Source organism: Microcaecilia unicolor, chromosome 3 (genome assembly GCF_901765095.1).
Source record: "Microcaecilia unicolor chromosome 3, aMicUni1.1, whole genome shotgun sequence".
In the NCBI taxonomy this organism is placed as follows: domain Eukaryota; kingdom Metazoa; phylum Chordata; class Amphibia; order Gymnophiona; family Siphonopidae; genus Microcaecilia; species Microcaecilia unicolor.
This window is the reverse complement of record NC_044033.1, coordinates 461,042,874-461,060,472: the sequence shown is the minus strand read 5'-3', so window position 1 is coordinate 461,060,472 and position 17,599 is coordinate 461,042,874. Positions and strand designations below refer to the sequence as shown.

Sequence of the window (17,599 nt, the reverse complement as noted above, 5' to 3'; positions counted from 1 at the left end):
CAGAAATTATTATCCCAGGATGTTCGAACTTAGCTGCTTTTCTCAGAACAAAGGTAGCATGCTTATATAGTGCTTCCCAGGAAGATTTTTTTGGTAATCTACATGAAGTAGTTATTTTGTTATAATCCTAATCAGCAGTGGTACAACAGCATCTGTCTTCCAAGCATAGTGGGGTGATCTGAATGGGAGGACCATGTTTTTAAAACCAAGCTTAGATGAACACTGGGAGGCTCGATTGTTTTACAATTGCCTCTTAAACCTTGGTAGTGGTAGGAATTATCAAAATAACTTTATAAGACACAGAAGGGGCTCAAATGTTGACTGAAGTATTGGTCTTATAAGAATCAAAGTTTAAGATAGCAAAACATGAAATATCCTACTACTGGAGGTAGTGGAAGCTATCATTGTAACTGGGTTTAGGTTTTCTTGGGACAGGTATGGAGAGCAGTGTTAGGAATCTGGTTGAGAGATTAGGTAAAATAATGACAGAGTGGGGAATTGATGTTGGGATTCATATGGGGATTTATAGGAACATCCACCCAAAGCAGATGAACTTCAGCTTGGCAGACTTGAATGGGTCATTTTGGTCTGTTGTGATTTGCCGGATGCGCTGTGACAGGGGAAGTACTACCGATAGGCGATTTCAACAAGCCAGATGTTGACTGGGACATCCCTGCTGTGGTGCCAACTTGAAATAGGGAGATATTTGATTCTCTAGAGAGAAAACTGTTCCTGCAACTAGTAATGGAACCCATTAAGGGGTGAATTCTATATATGATGCCGGAAAAATTGGTGCCAAAAAGCGCTACTCTATAAGCCACGCTTAAAGTTAGGCACAGTTTATAGAACAGCGCTTATGCCTGTGAATCACACCTAATTTTAGTCGTGGCCATTTACACAAACTGAAATTTGGTGCAAATCTTTATGCCTAAATTAGGTGCATTTCCCCCTTATTCTATTACTAGGTGTGTTAATTTTAAGAATGCTCCCGTTCCACCCATGACCCTCCCATTTCCATGCCCTCTACTTGGACTTGCCCATAAAATTTAGGTGTGGATCCCACACCTAATCTTATGCACATGTACTCCTATAAAATCTAACTAGTACCAATAATTGCTTGTTAACAAGCCAATTATCGGTGCCAATTAGCTCATTATTCAATTAAATTGCACACACAGTTTTTAGCAATTTTTATAGAGTTTGGGGGTAAGTTGGGGGCCATACTGAACACAGTGCTTATAAATGAAGAGTGTTTCTGATGTTATAGTGGGTGATCATCTGTAAACCAATGATCACCAAATGGTATGGTTCAGTATTAGTACATGCATGGATAGGGTTCATTCAAAAATGGTGGTCCTAAATTTCAGGAAAAGTAAGGGCTTCTTTTTCAAAGCCGTGCTAGTGATTCCTGCGCAGTATATGAGAGGAAGCCCATTCAATTCCTATAGGCTTCCTGTCATTTGCCATGTGGGAATTTGCTAGTGCGGCTTTTTGAAAGAAGCCCTAACTTTATCGAGATGGGTGAATACCTGATAGAATCATTTACTGGATAGGAACATGTGAAGAAAGTAGAAAAGCAGTGGGCAAAACTGAAAGATATTTTAAGGGAAACAAACCTTTTTGTTAAGAAAGCCAATAAAAATAGCTGAAAAGGCAAGAAAAAAGAGATTAGGTTTTGTAAGCTACAATATCACAGAAAGAGGAAGACAAGCAACAATAACTGGAAAAGCTAAGGGAAGCTAAGCTGGTAAGGTAGTCAGAAAAGTAAAGGTGCAAACAGAAGAAAAAACAGATAATGCAGTAAAATGGGGGAAAGATTATATTGCAGAGCTCCATCAGCCTTCTTAGGCCTGAACACCCAATCGGGTATTTTTTTTTTAAGTTAAGCCATTTGATTTCGCTTTGGCTATTTTTGCCTTGATGCCCCTTAAAATTTCCAGTGGTTTTAAAAAGTGTTCCCAGTGTGGCAAGGTCATCTCTGTGATTGACAGACACTGTTGGTGCTTGCTGTACATAGAACCTTACCATAAGGACTCCACTGTGTTCTAAAGTGTAGAAAAGAACCCAAAAGAGTCATGAAGCAGAGCACAAGAAACCTTTTGGTGCTTCTAAATCTGGTCCATTGGTATCAGAAGAGAAAAAGAAACAGCAGAGGTGACCTAAACAAAAAAGATACATCAAAGGTACACGAAAGCTCTTTATTCAAAATCTTCAGTTGACTCAACACGGGCGTGTTTCAGCCAAATGGCCTACATCAGGAATCTAAAAATTGAGAATTAAGAATACACAAATTGTGAGAGTAATGTTCTCATTCCAAAACAAAATAAAGGCCCTGTTTAATAAGCCGCGCTGTAGGCGCACAAACGTTTTAGCGCGCACTAAAAATTAGCACACACTAACAATAGAGACGCCCTTAGTGTGTGCTAGTTTTTAGCGCACGCTAACGATAGAGACACCCATAGGAATATAATGGGTGTCTCTGTTGTTAGTGTGCGCTAATTATTAGCGCTCACTAAAACGTTTGCATTCCTACAGTGCGGCTTAGTAAACATGGCCCTAATAGTCTAAAAACACCAGATATAAAATAACCACTCTCAAGCTATACATCAAAATATATAGTACAAAGTATTAACATATACATAAATCATATTAGAAAAATAATAAGTACACTTAACATTAAAGATTATACATAATTAAAAATCAGTAAATGATTAACAATCTTTTTTTTAATTTATTTATAAGCATTTAAATTTTTACAAGCGATAAAACAACTTACCGGAAATACAGAGAAAGTAATATGTAGGAATTATTTCAGTCAAGTAATTCTATTCTCTTCTTTAGACCACTAAATAGGGAGAGTGAAACAAGATACAGTAAACAGAAAAAAAATGTGGTATTAACCTGATTATCCCCAGATATTACTCTTCTAATTCATTATTCCACATTGATCTTCTGGTTGGCTTCTTCAAGGCCAATACGGTGTATAGTCAAATCATTTCATTGAAAACATACTTATTGTCCAATATTAGTTAGAAATAATACATCTGATTACATTCTTTCTCTTTTAAAAACCAGAAGTTATTTAACAATACATATACTTGTCTCTAATTCAAATCCCACTGATTAAAGTAATCCCAGTTTTCACAGGCTTCACTCCTTTTAAAGTAATAATTTGATGAAATATTTCTGAGGAAAACTTTAGGAGTCATACCCGGAACTCTGGGAAAAACAATAATCTCGATATTAATCATCTATAATAATATTCATTTTATTATTCAAAATTTCTGGTCTATTATCATTTCAAAATCATAACAAATGATCATAACAAATGATTCTTGCTCATGTAGAATCATTTGTTATATCAATTTTTCACTCTCAAAGGGTTCAGTTAAATTGTCAATGTAACTCTCTAATAAAATTATATCTGAAACAAAATTATTTACTGCCACCGTTAGGTCCCGAAGCGCCTTCCAGATGGTATTCAGTGTAATCTCCACAGGAGCCAAAAACTCCAAGTTTAGGTGTTTAGGAGTGGTTCCGCCGACTCGGGTTCTGCTGTAAACGTCCTCCGTTTCAGCACATGCCTCTAACTCACTCCTCCACTCCTTTGGACATGGTGGTTGAATAATTCGGGAGCGATGGAGTTGTTTTTTCCAGGTCCAAGAGCATCGACGCTCCTTCACCGGCGCTAATCAAAGGACTCGCCAACCCTTTCATCTGTGGGCAGTTTGTCGCGTAGCGGTCCCGCACTTGCTGCTCAGGGGACAACGCTGGCCATCGGTGACTGACCGCCGGTTGTCCCCTTCCTCTCAGTTAAGGTAAATGCAATTGCAGAGAGGAAATTTACGTAAAGAAGACGAAACTTCAGAGGGCAGCTGGGCCGTTGGGCATACGAACTTCAGGTTGCCATCTTACCACTCTCCCAGTTTGGGACACTCTTTGTCTGGTTTCTCCTCAGAGGCCTGTCTTATATGGGTAATCCTTCAGCATAGCCCTCTGAGTCATTGAAACACAGAAGCCCCTCCACCACTACAAGGTGGTGTCCCTTCGGAGGGGATAATTAACAATCATTAAGAAGACAATAATAAAATAAACAGGGATGATATGAATGCAATTAACTTTAAAAAAAAACAGAGAAAATGTATCAAAAGAATTTAAAAACATTTCCTACAAATATTTTTGTACATTTTTTATGGGAGCATATATATATGAAGGTTTATAAAATTTATGGATATATGATAACAAACATCAAAGTAACTTTGAAAATAATTTATTTTTATATATAAAAAGTCTATCATGCCAAAAAAGTCCTTTATATAAAAAAGTCTTGAAGGAGTAACCCATGTGAGGGTATATGCCATATTCATTATGACAATTTGCAATAGATTTAAACATCAACTTTGTTGAAACTTGTAAGTAAGATTAATATTTAGAATTAGTTTTAAAATAGGTCCCATTTATAGCTGATTTGAACTCTTGAAATAAAAGGCCAGCCTTACCTTCAAAGGATATGAAACAAAAAGGAACAACATACCTGAAGACTGCCTTTCATAAACTAAATCAAAATTCTAGCATCAAGAGCACCTATTGGCCTAAATCCAATACAATTCAGTTCTGTATAGAGACTGGTGCATCAGCACATACACATACATAAATCAAACATACTCAAATAGAGAAATGCAGTGAATGTGACTATAGGACCAATAAAGTGAAAAAGGAAAAAAAAATAAAGTCATGAAAAGCCCAACTGTATCATGTGAATATACTAAAAAGTAAACAGTTGTGTGTACCAACAAATGTGTCTTCAAATGGATGAAAAAAGCAAGAGCAATGCAAAAGGATATAGTGCATGCTGTGATAATAAATACAGATGTCACAAAACTGCATAATTTAAAGTGAACAACATGTCTTAACAATAAAACAAATGCCATGTGGTTATGCAAAATTACAAATATAAAGTTGCCCAACCTTTTGTGACAAGATACTCAATCTCTTGTGCATAAATAAAGAAAGGAGAAAAAAGTACTATACCACTGATACTTCAGGAACCTAACAATCAGTAAAATCCATAGTACACGACATACTCAAATTTAATTAATCTGACATGCCGTTTAGGTCACTTCTGTTGTTTCTTATTCTCGTTTATGAATTGTGGAGGATTGTTCTTCCAGTTCTTTTTGCCCATCAGTATCAGAGGCATCTGTTCCAGTGGCTGGCAGAGCTTCATCGGACACTGGGGCACATCGGCATTGAGAAGGTATCCCTCTGCCTCAACATTGGGTGCTGATAGGGCCCCATTACTACTACTACTACTACTACTACTTAACATTTCTAGAGCGCTACTAGGGTTACGCAGCGCTGTACAGAATAAACAAAGAAGGACGGTCCCTGCTCAAAGGAGCTTACAATCTAAGTAACGAAATGTCAAGTTGGGCAGTCTAGGTTTCCTGGGCAGAGGTGTAGAGGTTAGGTGCCGAAGGCGACATTGAAGAGGTGGGCTTTAAGCAGAGATTTGAAGATGGGCAGGGAGGGGGCCTGGCGTATGGGCTCGGGGAGTTTGTTCCATGCATGGGGTGAGGCGAGGCAAAAAGGGCGGAGTCTGGAGTTGGCGGTGGTGGAGAAGGGTACTGAAAGGAGGGTTTTGTCTTGAGAGCGGAGGGTACGGGTAGGAACGTAAGGGGAGATGAGGGTTGAGAGGTAAGGAGGGGCTGCAGATCGAGTACATTTGTAGGTTAGTAGCAGAAACTTGACTTGAATGCGGTACCTGATCGGAAGCCAATGAAGTGACTTGAGGAGAGGGGTGGATGAGTGTATCGGTTCAGGCGGAAGATAAGACGTGCGGCAGAGTTCTGAACGGACTGAAGGGGGGGATAGGTGGCTAAGTGGGAGACCAGTGAGGAGCAGGTTGCAGTAGTCAAGGCGAGAGGTAACGAGGGAGTAGATGAGAGTTCGGGTGGTGTGCTCAGAGAGGAAAGGGCGGATTTTGCTAATGTTATAGAGGAAGAAGCGACAGGTCTTGGCTATCTGCTGGATGTGCGCAGAGAAGGAGAGGGAGGAGTCGAAGATGACACCGAGGTTGCGGGCAGAAGAGACGGGGACAATGAGGGTGTTGTCAACCGAAATAGAGAGTGGAGGTAGAGGAGAAGTGGGTTTGGGTGGGAAGACAAGAAGTTCGGTCTTGGCCATGTTCAGTTTCAGGTGGCGGTTGGACATCCAGGCAGCAATGTCGGATAAGCAGGCCGATACTTTGACCTGGGTTTCCGCAGTGATGTCTGGTGTGGAGAGATAAAGCTGGGTGTCCTCAGCATAAAGGTGATACTGGAAGCCATGAGATGAGATCAGGGAGCCCAGGGAAGAGGTGTAGATAGAGAAAAGAAGGTGTCCAAGGACAGAACCCTGAGGGACTCCAACAGAGAGAGGGATAGGGGTGGAGGAAGAACCATGAGAGTGTACTCTGAAGGTACGATGGGAGAGATAAGAGGAGAACCAGGAGAGGACAGAGCCCTGGAACCCAAAAGAGGACAGTGTGTCCAGAAGTAAGTTGTGATTGACAGTGTCAAAGGCGGCGGATAGGTCAAGGAGAATGAGGATGGAGTAATGACCTTTGGATTTGGCGAGGAACAGGTCATTACAGACTTTGGATAATGCCGTTTCTGTCGAGTGAAGTGGGCGAAAGCCAGACTGAAGTGGATCGAGGATGGTATGAGAGGCGAGAAAATCAATGCAACAGCTGTGAACGGCGCGTTCAAGTATTTTGGAGAAGAAGGGTAGGAGGGAGATAGGGACAGGTAGGGTCAAGTGAAGGTTTTTTGAGGAGAGGTGTGACAACAGCATGCTTGAAGGTGTCGGGGACAGTTGCGGTGGAAAGAGAGAGGTTGAGGATATGACAGATGGGAGGGGTGATAGTAGGAGAGATGGTGACAAGTAAGTTGGTGGGAATGGGGTCTGAGGAACAGGTGGTGCTTTTCAAGGAGGAGAGAAGATGGGCGGTTTCCTCTTCGGTGATATCAGGAAAAGAGGAGAAGGAGGCATGGGGTGATTGGTTGAGTGGGTGATAGGATGAAGATGGGCGGTTTCCTCTTCGGTGATATCAGGAAAAGAGGAGAAGGAGGCATGGGATGATTGGTTGAGTGGGTGATTGGTTGAGTGGGTGATAGGATGAAGAGTAGGAGAAGGTTTAGAGGTGAATTCGAGGTTGATCTTCTGGATCTTGTCGCGGAAGTAATCAGCCAGTGATTGAGGAGAGAGTGAGGGGGGATGGGAGCGGAGGGCACTTTGAGGAGGGAGTTGAGGGTGGCAAAGAGACGACGAGGGTTAGAGCTGAGGGAATTAGTCAAATGAGTGTAGTAGTCCTGTTTGGCGAGGAATAGGGAGGACTGGAAGGAGGATAGCATGAATTTGTAGTGAATGAAGTCAGTATGGATGCGAGATTTCCTCCATAGGCGTTCAGCCGATCGGGAGCAGGAGCGAAGGTAACGGGTGCAAGGGTTAAGCCAGGGCTGGGGAGTAGTGCGCCTTGTGGGACGGGAAACAGATGGTGCAAGGGTGTCTAGGGCGGAGGAGAGAGTGGCATTGTAGTTGGAAACAGCCTTGTCGACGGACTCGGAGGACGTGATGGACGGGAGGAGATCAGAGATACTAGCAGATAAGGTGGGGGGGTCAACAGCCTGGAGATTCCTGGAGGTAGTGGTTAGTGTTGGGCAGGACTGAGGGGGAGGGTGATGAAGTATGAATGTGATCAGGTGATGGTCAGAAATGGGCAGAGCAGAGACGCAGAGATTAGAAGGCGAGCAGGTAGAAGACAGGACGAGATCAAGACAGTGACCAGATTCGTGAGTAGGGGTGGTGGAGCTCAGTTGGAGGTTGAAGGAGGAGGTTAGGGTGAGGAATTGAGAAGTGTATGAATTGGATGGGTTATCAGTGTGTATGTTGAAGTCACCAAGAATGAGGGATGGGGATGAGGGCTCAAGAAAAACGGAGAGCCAGGCATCGAAGTCAGTAAGGAAGGAAGGAAGGGAGGGACTTGTCAGGGGGGCGGTAGATGACTGCAACTCGGAGTGGCAGCGGGTAGAATTAGACTGAGCAGCATTGAATCTGACACCCTGGATGCACCAGGATTCAAAGTTGTCCTCGGCACCACGGGATCTCAATGTCATACATTAAGCAAAAACTAAGGAGCACTGACATTGGACCTTTTTGAAGCACATTTCCAAGAGGTCCTAGACATCAGCACCACGGGAACCAAAGAAGCGTCTGTGCCTAGAGGACTGCTCCCACTCTGTGGAGTAACAGTGCTGATGCACCAGTCTCTTTGACGCCAAGACCAGCCTTCTGATTCGTCTTCATCATCCTCACAGGCTTCCCTGCACTAACATTGACCCCGCCTTTACCGATACCTGACCCCGAGGAGTGGTTCCAGGACCTCTTGCAGAAGGAGTTGGAACGGATACTGGCTCAGCAACATGACAAGGCCTTGAGGGCATCGGTGCCGAATATAGCTCCACCTCAGCTGATTCTGGAGGCTCATGCTCAACGACTATTTGTGGTTGAAAAAACATTGATCCCCCTCTCTGAAACATCCTATCTATCTGGCCAGTGAGATTATGGCTTCCTTTTCATCCATCAAAGATAGTGATCCCAAAACAATCAGCTAGCTTGTTCAGACAATAAATCTCAAAATCTCAAAAATGGAGGAAAAAGAGCCTCAGTTGGTGCTAAAATCAGGACAGTGTTCAAAAGAACCTTATGGAAACTTCTTTGAATCGGCTATATTTGATCATCGGCTCATAAAAAAACCTCCGAATTTAAATTTATTGAAATGTAGAATTTGTTTTCTTTTTTTTCTTTATAATATCTTGTTCATTCATAAATTTATAATCACATCCATCTGAATACTGCTAGCCGGTATGGTCAAACATCAAGTCATTGTTCATTGGATGGACATAGGGTGAGAGAGGGGAATCCTTCATGGGTGGGGGCTATGATTAGGGGGTGAGGCAGATTCATCAGGTGATGGTCAGATGTGCCTTGGGTTTTGGGGGCTTGGACAGGGGGGGACACATTCTGCACCGTAACCCCTTTCAGCTCTGTGATTTTTGGCCCATAACACATGTTGTGTTATGATTTTTACATAGTAATGAGCTGATTTACATGTATATGCATGTTATGCATCTCATTACTATTAAACCCGTGATGACTTAAATATCACTGTGGTAGAATATGTCAAAATGTGTTAGGGTCCTTTAAGTCACATTAAGGGGCAAATAATGTGACTTAAAGCCCTAACACAGCTTATTAACTTTCCTCTAAATTGTATGTGGATGCAGATGAGAAATCAATGGCCCCGATATTCAGACTGCAAGAGATAGCCAGGCTGTCTCCTGTAGTCAGCGCTGAACCCAGATATTCAATGCCGGATCATTTCCAGTGACTGGCATTGAATATCCAGTTCCAACTTAACTGGCCAAGCCAATTTTCAGCGCTAGCCGGCCAAAGTTATTCCACCTATTGTGGCTGCCAAATATGGCCGCCAAGCTTAGCCGGCTCCGCGGTGAAAATTGCTCGATAGGTGGTTATATCACATGATATAACCAGCTATCTTTAAGCCGCTATCCAGTGTTATTCAGCGCCAGATAGGTTATGTCGTGTGATATAACTGGCTATCTTTAAGCCACTATCTGATGTTATTCAGCGCCAGATAGCCAGCTATCTGGGCTGAATATCACCGTATAGCCAGTTAAGTGCCATTTCAGCAGTCAAACAGTTTCAAATATCGGGCAGAATGTAGTTGCTTAAAAAGAGGGGTTCCATAGGTTTAATAATATTGAAGAAGATATATTGTGCAGCTGAATTAGAATAGACTGTATTTTAGAATAGATGTCTCAGTGGGACCATTGATATATGTTAAGACCTTCTGAAAACATTTCATTAATGATAGTGTAGATGTTGGAATTGGAGGCTTAATATGTGATTGAGAACTCTAGTTGGTTTAAACAGGGATTAAAGGACTTAAGAAAAATATCCCTAGACAATTCAGTACAAATCCTGTGCATTCCATAGCCATGTGCTCAATATATGATAAGTAATTTTTTTCAAGATTGTTGTACTTGGTTTAAAACAGCTGAAGTTCAATTAAATTATCTGTTTGTAAGTGTAACCAAACTGAATTTGTCAAATCTTTCAGCAGATGATGTTAATAAAACATGTTAATTGTATGACTACCTACACTTTAAAACAAAAGAAAAAATATGTAGTTCTCTTTGGATACCATATCTAGGTCATGCACCTATGTAGAGGGAGGGAGACAGATTGCCTTGCAGTTCAAGTTAATTTGGCCCCTTGCTTGGGGGCATCAGCCAGGGCAGTACAGAATCATAGGCTGTTCAGCCAGTTGAAGAAACTCTGACACATGGCCTGATGGGTACAGCTTCTATGGGATAGCAACCCCCCCCCCCCTCAAAAAAAAAAAGAAACGACAGGGCAGTTCTAACCAGACATGTGCAAGGTGCATATAACTGCAAATAAAATCGGTACTTATGCGTATAAGTGCACTGCATGCTATTCTATACTGGAGCACATAAATGCCTTAGCGGCATAGTTATCAACATGTACTTCTGTTGAGACATATTCTCTTGCCAATAACTTGTGCTATTTTAGGATAGGTCCCATTATATGCAACAATATCTAGTTACTAATAATTGAGGTCAACAGTAAAATAACACGTCCTAATGGATGGTAACCCACACTGATAACTTCCTCCCATTAGCATGTTAGTGCAAGCAGGTCATACATGTGGCCAGAGCATAGGAGGGACACAGATGTTTCTCAACCTTATGTGCTTAACTTATAGAATTACAAGTGTGGCTTTGCTTTACTTAAGCGCTTCCATTTACACCTGTCATGGACATGGCATAAGCGGACAAAATATAGGCATGCCAGTGCCAACTTTTGCTTATATTCTGTAAGCACAAACACCTCATGTGACATAAAAAATAAATTATTGTGAGAGAAAACAAAAAGCACACTCAGCACTCTCTTAATTTAAACTACATTTTTTGCAGACCATCAAAAGGTGGGTATACAGTGGTGGAAATAAGTATTTGATCCCTTGCTGATTTTGTAAGTTTGCCCACTGACAAAGACATGAGCAGCCCATAATTGAAGGGTAGGTTATTGGTAACAGTGAGAGATAGCACATCACAAATTAAATCCGGAAAATCACATTGTGGAAAGTATATGAATTTATTTGCATTCTGCAGAGGGAAATAAGTATTTGATCCCCCACCAACCAGTAAGAGATCTGGCCCCTACAGACCAGGTAGATGCTCCAAATCAACTCGTTACCTGCATGACAGACAGCTGTCGGCAATGGTCACCTGTATGAAAGACACCTGTCCACAGACTCAGTGAATCAGTCAGACTCTAACCTCTACAAAATGGCCAAGAGCAAGGAGCTGTCTAAGGATGTCAGGGACAAGATCATACACCTACACAAGGCTGGAATGGGCTACAAAACCATCAGTAAGACGCTGGGCGAGAAGGAGACAACTGTTGGTGCCATAGTAAGAAAATGGAAGAAGTACAAAATGACTGTCAATCGACAAAGATCTGGGGCTCCACGCAAAATCTCACCTCGTGGGGTATCCTTGATCATGAGGAAGGTTAGAAATCAGCCTACAACTACAAGGGGGGAACTTGTCAATGATCTCAAGGCAGCTGGGACCACTGTCACCACGAAAACCATTGGTAACACATTACGACATAACGGATTGCAATCCTGCAGTGCCCGCAAGGTCCCCCTGCTCCGGAAGGCACATGTGACGGCCCGTCTGAAGTTTGCCAGTGAACACCTGGATGATGCCGAGAGTGATTGGGAGAAGGTGCTGTGGTCAGATGAGACAAAAATTGAGCTCTTTGGCATGAACTCAACTCGCCGTGTTTGGAGGAAGAGAAATGCTGCCTATGACCCAAAGAACACCGTCCCCACTGTCAAGCATGGAGGTGGAAATGTTATGTTTTGGGGGTGTTTCTCTGCTAAGGGCACAGGACTACTTCACCGCATCAATGGGAGAATGGATGGGGCCATGTACCGTACAATTCTGAGTGACAACCTCCTTCCCTCCGCCAGGGCCTTAAAAATGGGTCGTGGCTGGGTCTTCCAGCACGACAATGACCCAAAACATACAGCCAAGGCAACAAAGGAGTGGCTCAGGAAGAAGCACATTAGGGTCATGGAGTGGCCTAGCCAGTCACCAGACCTTAATCCCATTGAAAACTTATGGAGGGAGCTGAACCTGCGAGTTGCCAAGCGACAGCCCAGAACTCTTAATGATTTAGAGATGATCTGCAAAGAGGAGTGGACCAAATTCCTCCTGACATGTGTGCAAACCTCATCATCAACTACAGAAGACGTCTGACCGCTGTGCTTGCCAACAAGGGTTTTGCCACCAAGTATTAGGTCTTGTTTGCCAGAGGGATCAAATACTTATTTCCCTCTGCAGAATGCAAATAAATTCATATACTTTCCACAATGTGATTTTCCGGATTTAATTTGTGATGTGCTATCTCTCACTGTTACCAATAACCTACCCTTCAATTATGGGCTGCTCATGTCTTTGTCAGTGGGCAAACTTACAAAATCAGCAAGGGATCAAATACTTATTTCCACCACTGTATATGGATACACAATTTGTCCAGTACGCTTAACCTTATTTATTCATAGATCCTTATTTATTTGTTTATTAGAGGCATTCATATCCCACATTATCCCAAACAAGTTCAATGTGGGTTCAATGTGGTTAACAGGAAACAATTACTACAGTATAATGCAAGTAATGTGAACATACACAAGAAGTGGACAATCCAAAAAAAAAAAAAAAGAAAACCAAAAACAATCACCTTTGTATAGTAACCAAAACAAGATACCTAACATGCTCAGGAGCTAACAAAGATATATCATATGTCCATTATCATGTCACCTAAAAATGAATAAAGTTTGTACTAATCTTCATTTTGTTTCCAACATGAGCACAAAAAATGCCATATAACTTTTGAATTTCAGTAATCTTAAGACATTGCATTTAGCACCAACTTTAGGACACTTTCAAAAATTAGATTGTCATGGCCATGGCCATGCCCATGCCCTGTGCTCTGGCTCACCTTCTACCATCATGGGGCATCAGGATCGAGTTTTGTGGCTTCCTCCGGGACTCTAGGCTACCTCTCTGAGGCGGTGGGAAGCCCATGCTGCTGCCTCCGGTGCTCCCTCATTGGTGCCCTGGGCATAGCCCAACGCTAGCTCTCCTAGGCACACACACTGAGGGACATGATTTAAAGGGCTGGCAGCGGGAAACCATCTGGACACCCAATGATGACATCATCAGCTGGGGCCCTTATAAAGGATCTTGAGACTTCTCTGCACTGCCTTTGCAACTGGTCTCCTAGATTCTGCTTGGTGTGAGTTGCTATGTTTGGTTCCTGACCCTGTCTGCTGTTCCTGCTCATGCCCTAGTTCCAGTCTGTATCTCCAGTCAGACTTCCCTTGTTGCTGCTCACTTCCCTGGATTGACTTCTTGGCTTTGACCCCGGCTTGGCTTCTTCATTCCTCCTGGACCTCTGCCTGTCCTGACTTCCATGGTCCTCTTCCCTGGCAGTGTTTTTGGACTTTCTTTGGCCTCTTCAATACCATCCTTGGTATCCATTCCTGCTTGCCTGCTGCTGGTCTCCCTTTCAGTTCTTCCAACTAGCTATGCTGGGAAACCCATTAGCATGTTAGTGCAAGGAGGTCATACATGGGGCCAGAGCATAGGAGGGACACAGGTGTTTCTCCAACATTTGTGCATAACTTATAGAATAGTATAAGTTACACGTGTGGCTTTGCTATACTTAAGCGCTTCCATTTACACAACACTAAAAGAAGGGCAAACTCCTATAAATGGCGCTGCCAGTAGACTCAAGTAGAAGGAGTCAAAACTTCTCCCACACTGTGGACAAAGCCAATATAAATACTAGCAGCACAATAAAACTGATACATATGTGACCACTGTCGGTTGTAGAAAAACGACCAAAAGAATTGAGTTTATGCCAGGTACTTGTGACGTGGATTGTCTACTATTGGAAGCAGGATACTGGGCTAGATGGACCATTGGTCTGACCCTGTATACCAGGTGAGGACTGTGTACTTTTATGTTGTGGCATGAGGCCTGGCTAAACCCTGGCCCCCATTTTCTGTTTTGTAGCATTGTGTAATATGTAACATCTTAAAGTATTTAAATTTCTTGTCAGTGTCTAACTAGAAATGCTTTAGTCTTTAAAGAGTCGTTGGTAATGTAAAAGGATATAAACAAAATAGTAAAGTTAATAAAAAAATATGTAAGATAAAAACACTCCAGATGGATTGAACATGGAGACTGTGCTTGGCAGCCTGAATAGTTTAAGCTAGACATAGTGCAGAGACCAATGAAAAAATAAATAATTCCCTGTCTCTTCAGTATAACCAAAACAGTAAATAATCCTGTGTGTTTAGTTTGGGAATTCTTGAATCTCTGGGTGTACAGTAGCATCTGTTGAATTCTTCTGCAAACCTTGATGACTATTCCTCTTGAATCATGTTGGATATTTTATATAAGGGCAAAATAAAGGCCTGTATTGAACTTGTCTGCTTTCGCAACAAGGCTCTTTAAATATATACGCAACATTAAAGTTGCTTATCAAAGAGTATTTCATTTGGATGAAATAGAAATCTTAATTGATTATCAGTTAAGTGTTTTCATTCTTTAATAAATAAGACTATGATTTGGATACAGACTGATGTGGAAATATCACTTCTTTAAATTAATATCAGAGCAAAAACAGAAATAGTGGGAAAAAAAGGATAAAAACTTACAGACCTTTCAGTGAGAATGAAAAGACAGCTCAGGAAATTTTTATGCAAGAGTGAATCTCAATAAGGTTCAAATATTTATCATAGGGGATTCAAAAAATCTTTACAATGACAGTAATATAAATTGCAAAATGAGCATATGTGTGCTTATAGGGGTGGTACATGTGATTTTTCATCATGCAGCTCATTTAACTACATATTTTTTCCTGAAAACATAATCAAGTCCATTTGATAAAAGTAGATGAACATGTGTGTCAGTTGGTAATGATTTTACCAGGCATGATAAATTTTAAAATGCAAGACAATGAGACTATAGCAGCAAAGATTAGGCTTCAGAAAAGTTTTGAATGAGTAGAATGCATGACTAAAAGCCGGATTTACTAAAGTGAGCTGTTGCATTAGCAGACACTATTACATATAAATGTGTGTTATTTACTTTAGGTTCCATTTTATAATATGGGAACTACTAATAACATGTTAATGTTGTTAGTGTGTGCTAGAGTGATAGTAATCCTTAGTAAATCTAGCCCTAAAAATACATATTAAAAAAACTAAAACATTAATTTATTAAATTTGATATACTATCTTTCTCAAATATTCCCAAAGTGGTTTTCAGTTTTTTTTTTATATGTAATAAAAATTATATACACGTTCTATTCCCCTTGAGCCCCCCCCCACACACACACTTTATCTTCTCAAGTCTGGATACACTAATTCACTGTTAAACTATTCCATCCTTTATTCTGAGAAATAGAGTGGCGTTATTGAATTGGATGGTGGTTCATTTCTTCTTCCACAGGTTTCAGCAAACAGGAAGGTAATCAATAGAAATAAAGCAAAATAAAACATGGAAAAGAAAATAAACAACAGGAAGGAAATCTCTAAAGAGAAGCAAACCAAACTATGAGATGTTGCTGGACAAATTTTTGAATAAAAGATTTGTCCAGCAACATCTCCAGAGTTGGCTTGTCATTTGGTTAACCTCTACTCTGTCCTGGTTTCATTTTTTATTCCAGACATAGGACGTTTGTTAGATGATTTATATTTTAAAACCAACAGAAGTACGTTTATAACTCAATCTTCATCTCAAAATGATATTATAGAACCAGGCCTATCTGCATGTTAAAATTGCCACTGAATCATGGGCCTGCTCTTAGCAGTCCTAACTGCTGGTGCACACAAATTTTGCATTGTTCAGCACTGAACACGATTCTATACAATGCGGTTTTCGGAGTGATTTTCTCTTAAATTGTCAATGGTGATGTTTAGATCAACATGAACAGTGTTGACTTGAGGAACTTTGTCACAGTTCCACTGACATTCTTAGGTGTGCTGGAGGGCCTAGGGTGATGTTCGCAATCAGGGTGATTTGGCCATAGTATAAATGTGTGCTGGAGCCTGTATTGTACCTCACATCTCATACCATGGTGTTTTGTGCTTGTCTAAAGATCTTGGCTATCTATCCTATGCAGTGCTGTGGGTCCCGCATTGGAACACTAAAGTGCTGTTTGTTGACCGGTGGCCTAGTGGTAAGGGCTTTGGTATAATAACTAGGTGAACAGGGTTCAATTCCCACCTCATCTACAGCTGACCTGCTCACTCAACCCTGTACTAAAGTTTTGGGATTGACAGCCAGTCTTTAGGAGAGGCTGTTGTGGAGCTTGCACAGACCTTAGCCACAGGTGAGGATATGTGTGACCTCCTCTGGGACAAGGTGTTTAAAGTTGAATATTGGGAATGTGCAAAACGGCCATTTTGTCATGTTTTATTTATTTATCACATTTGTATCCCACATTTTCCCACAGATTGCGGGCTCAAAGTGGCTTACAGTAATATTGTAATAAAGTATCCCTTAAGTAGTTTGCCAAAGGACACAGTGTAACCTCTCCTTTGCCACAAAGGATGGGTTTTGGACTGTTGTATAACAGGTTGGTTGGTCTCTCAGACTTCCAGAGAACCTCATTGTTTGTGTCTGTATACTATAGTCACCTTTCCCCGGATGACCAGATATATGCGCTTTTACACTCAGAGATGTACATGCTCTTCTCCTAAGGCATCAGTTCACATGCCTGTGAGCTATGGCTATTTGGCAGATGAGGTGGCCTAGTTGTTAAAACAGTTAACCTACTGGTCATGGATGGTGGGTTCAAAGTCTCTAGGAAATAAGGTGTATAATGGAACATGGACTTCAAAAAGGTGGAAACTGGATATACTTGATTCCTAGCACCCTTTTTTTTTTCAGCGCTGAAATTGCAACCACAGTTCATTTTGATGACATCTGAATTTTGCATTGAAATTTGCACTTCCTATTAACAGTGGCCAAGGTGAGTGGGTTTTTTTTTTTTTTTTTTTGGGGGGGGGGGGGGACTCAGACACTGTGTTGCCATGTTTTAGATGTTATTTTTCAATTCAGGTGCATCATACAGCCTATTCACTTGCATTCTGTCCTTGCTACTCTGTAGTACTCACTTCTGGCCTCTCTGCACCCCACCTGTGTCCATTTCTCTGTTCCCACTTGCCTCCTGTCCCATACCCTAACCACTGCTCCCTGCCCTGACCCTCCACATCATCCCTGTGTGTGGGATTTGTGTCTCTCTCTGCAGTTACTCTTTGTCTGCAGTCAATGTCTGTGTCGCTACTGGAGAAGGTATGAGTGCTATCCATATCATTGCTGCTGCATTTCACAATCTGCAGAGGCACACACAAGGGAGAGGGAGA

At 41.6% G+C, this 17,599-nt stretch overlaps 1 protein-coding gene across 3 annotated transcripts in view; it reads left to right on the top strand.

Annotated features, from left to right (window-relative positions):
• The window catches only part of HMGCLL1 (3-hydroxymethyl-3-methylglutaryl-CoA lyase like 1), a 167,201-nt gene that overhangs the window by 94,617 nt on the left and 54,985 nt on the right, over window positions 1–17,599 (top strand). The gene's annotated exons all lie outside the window — the stretch shown is intronic.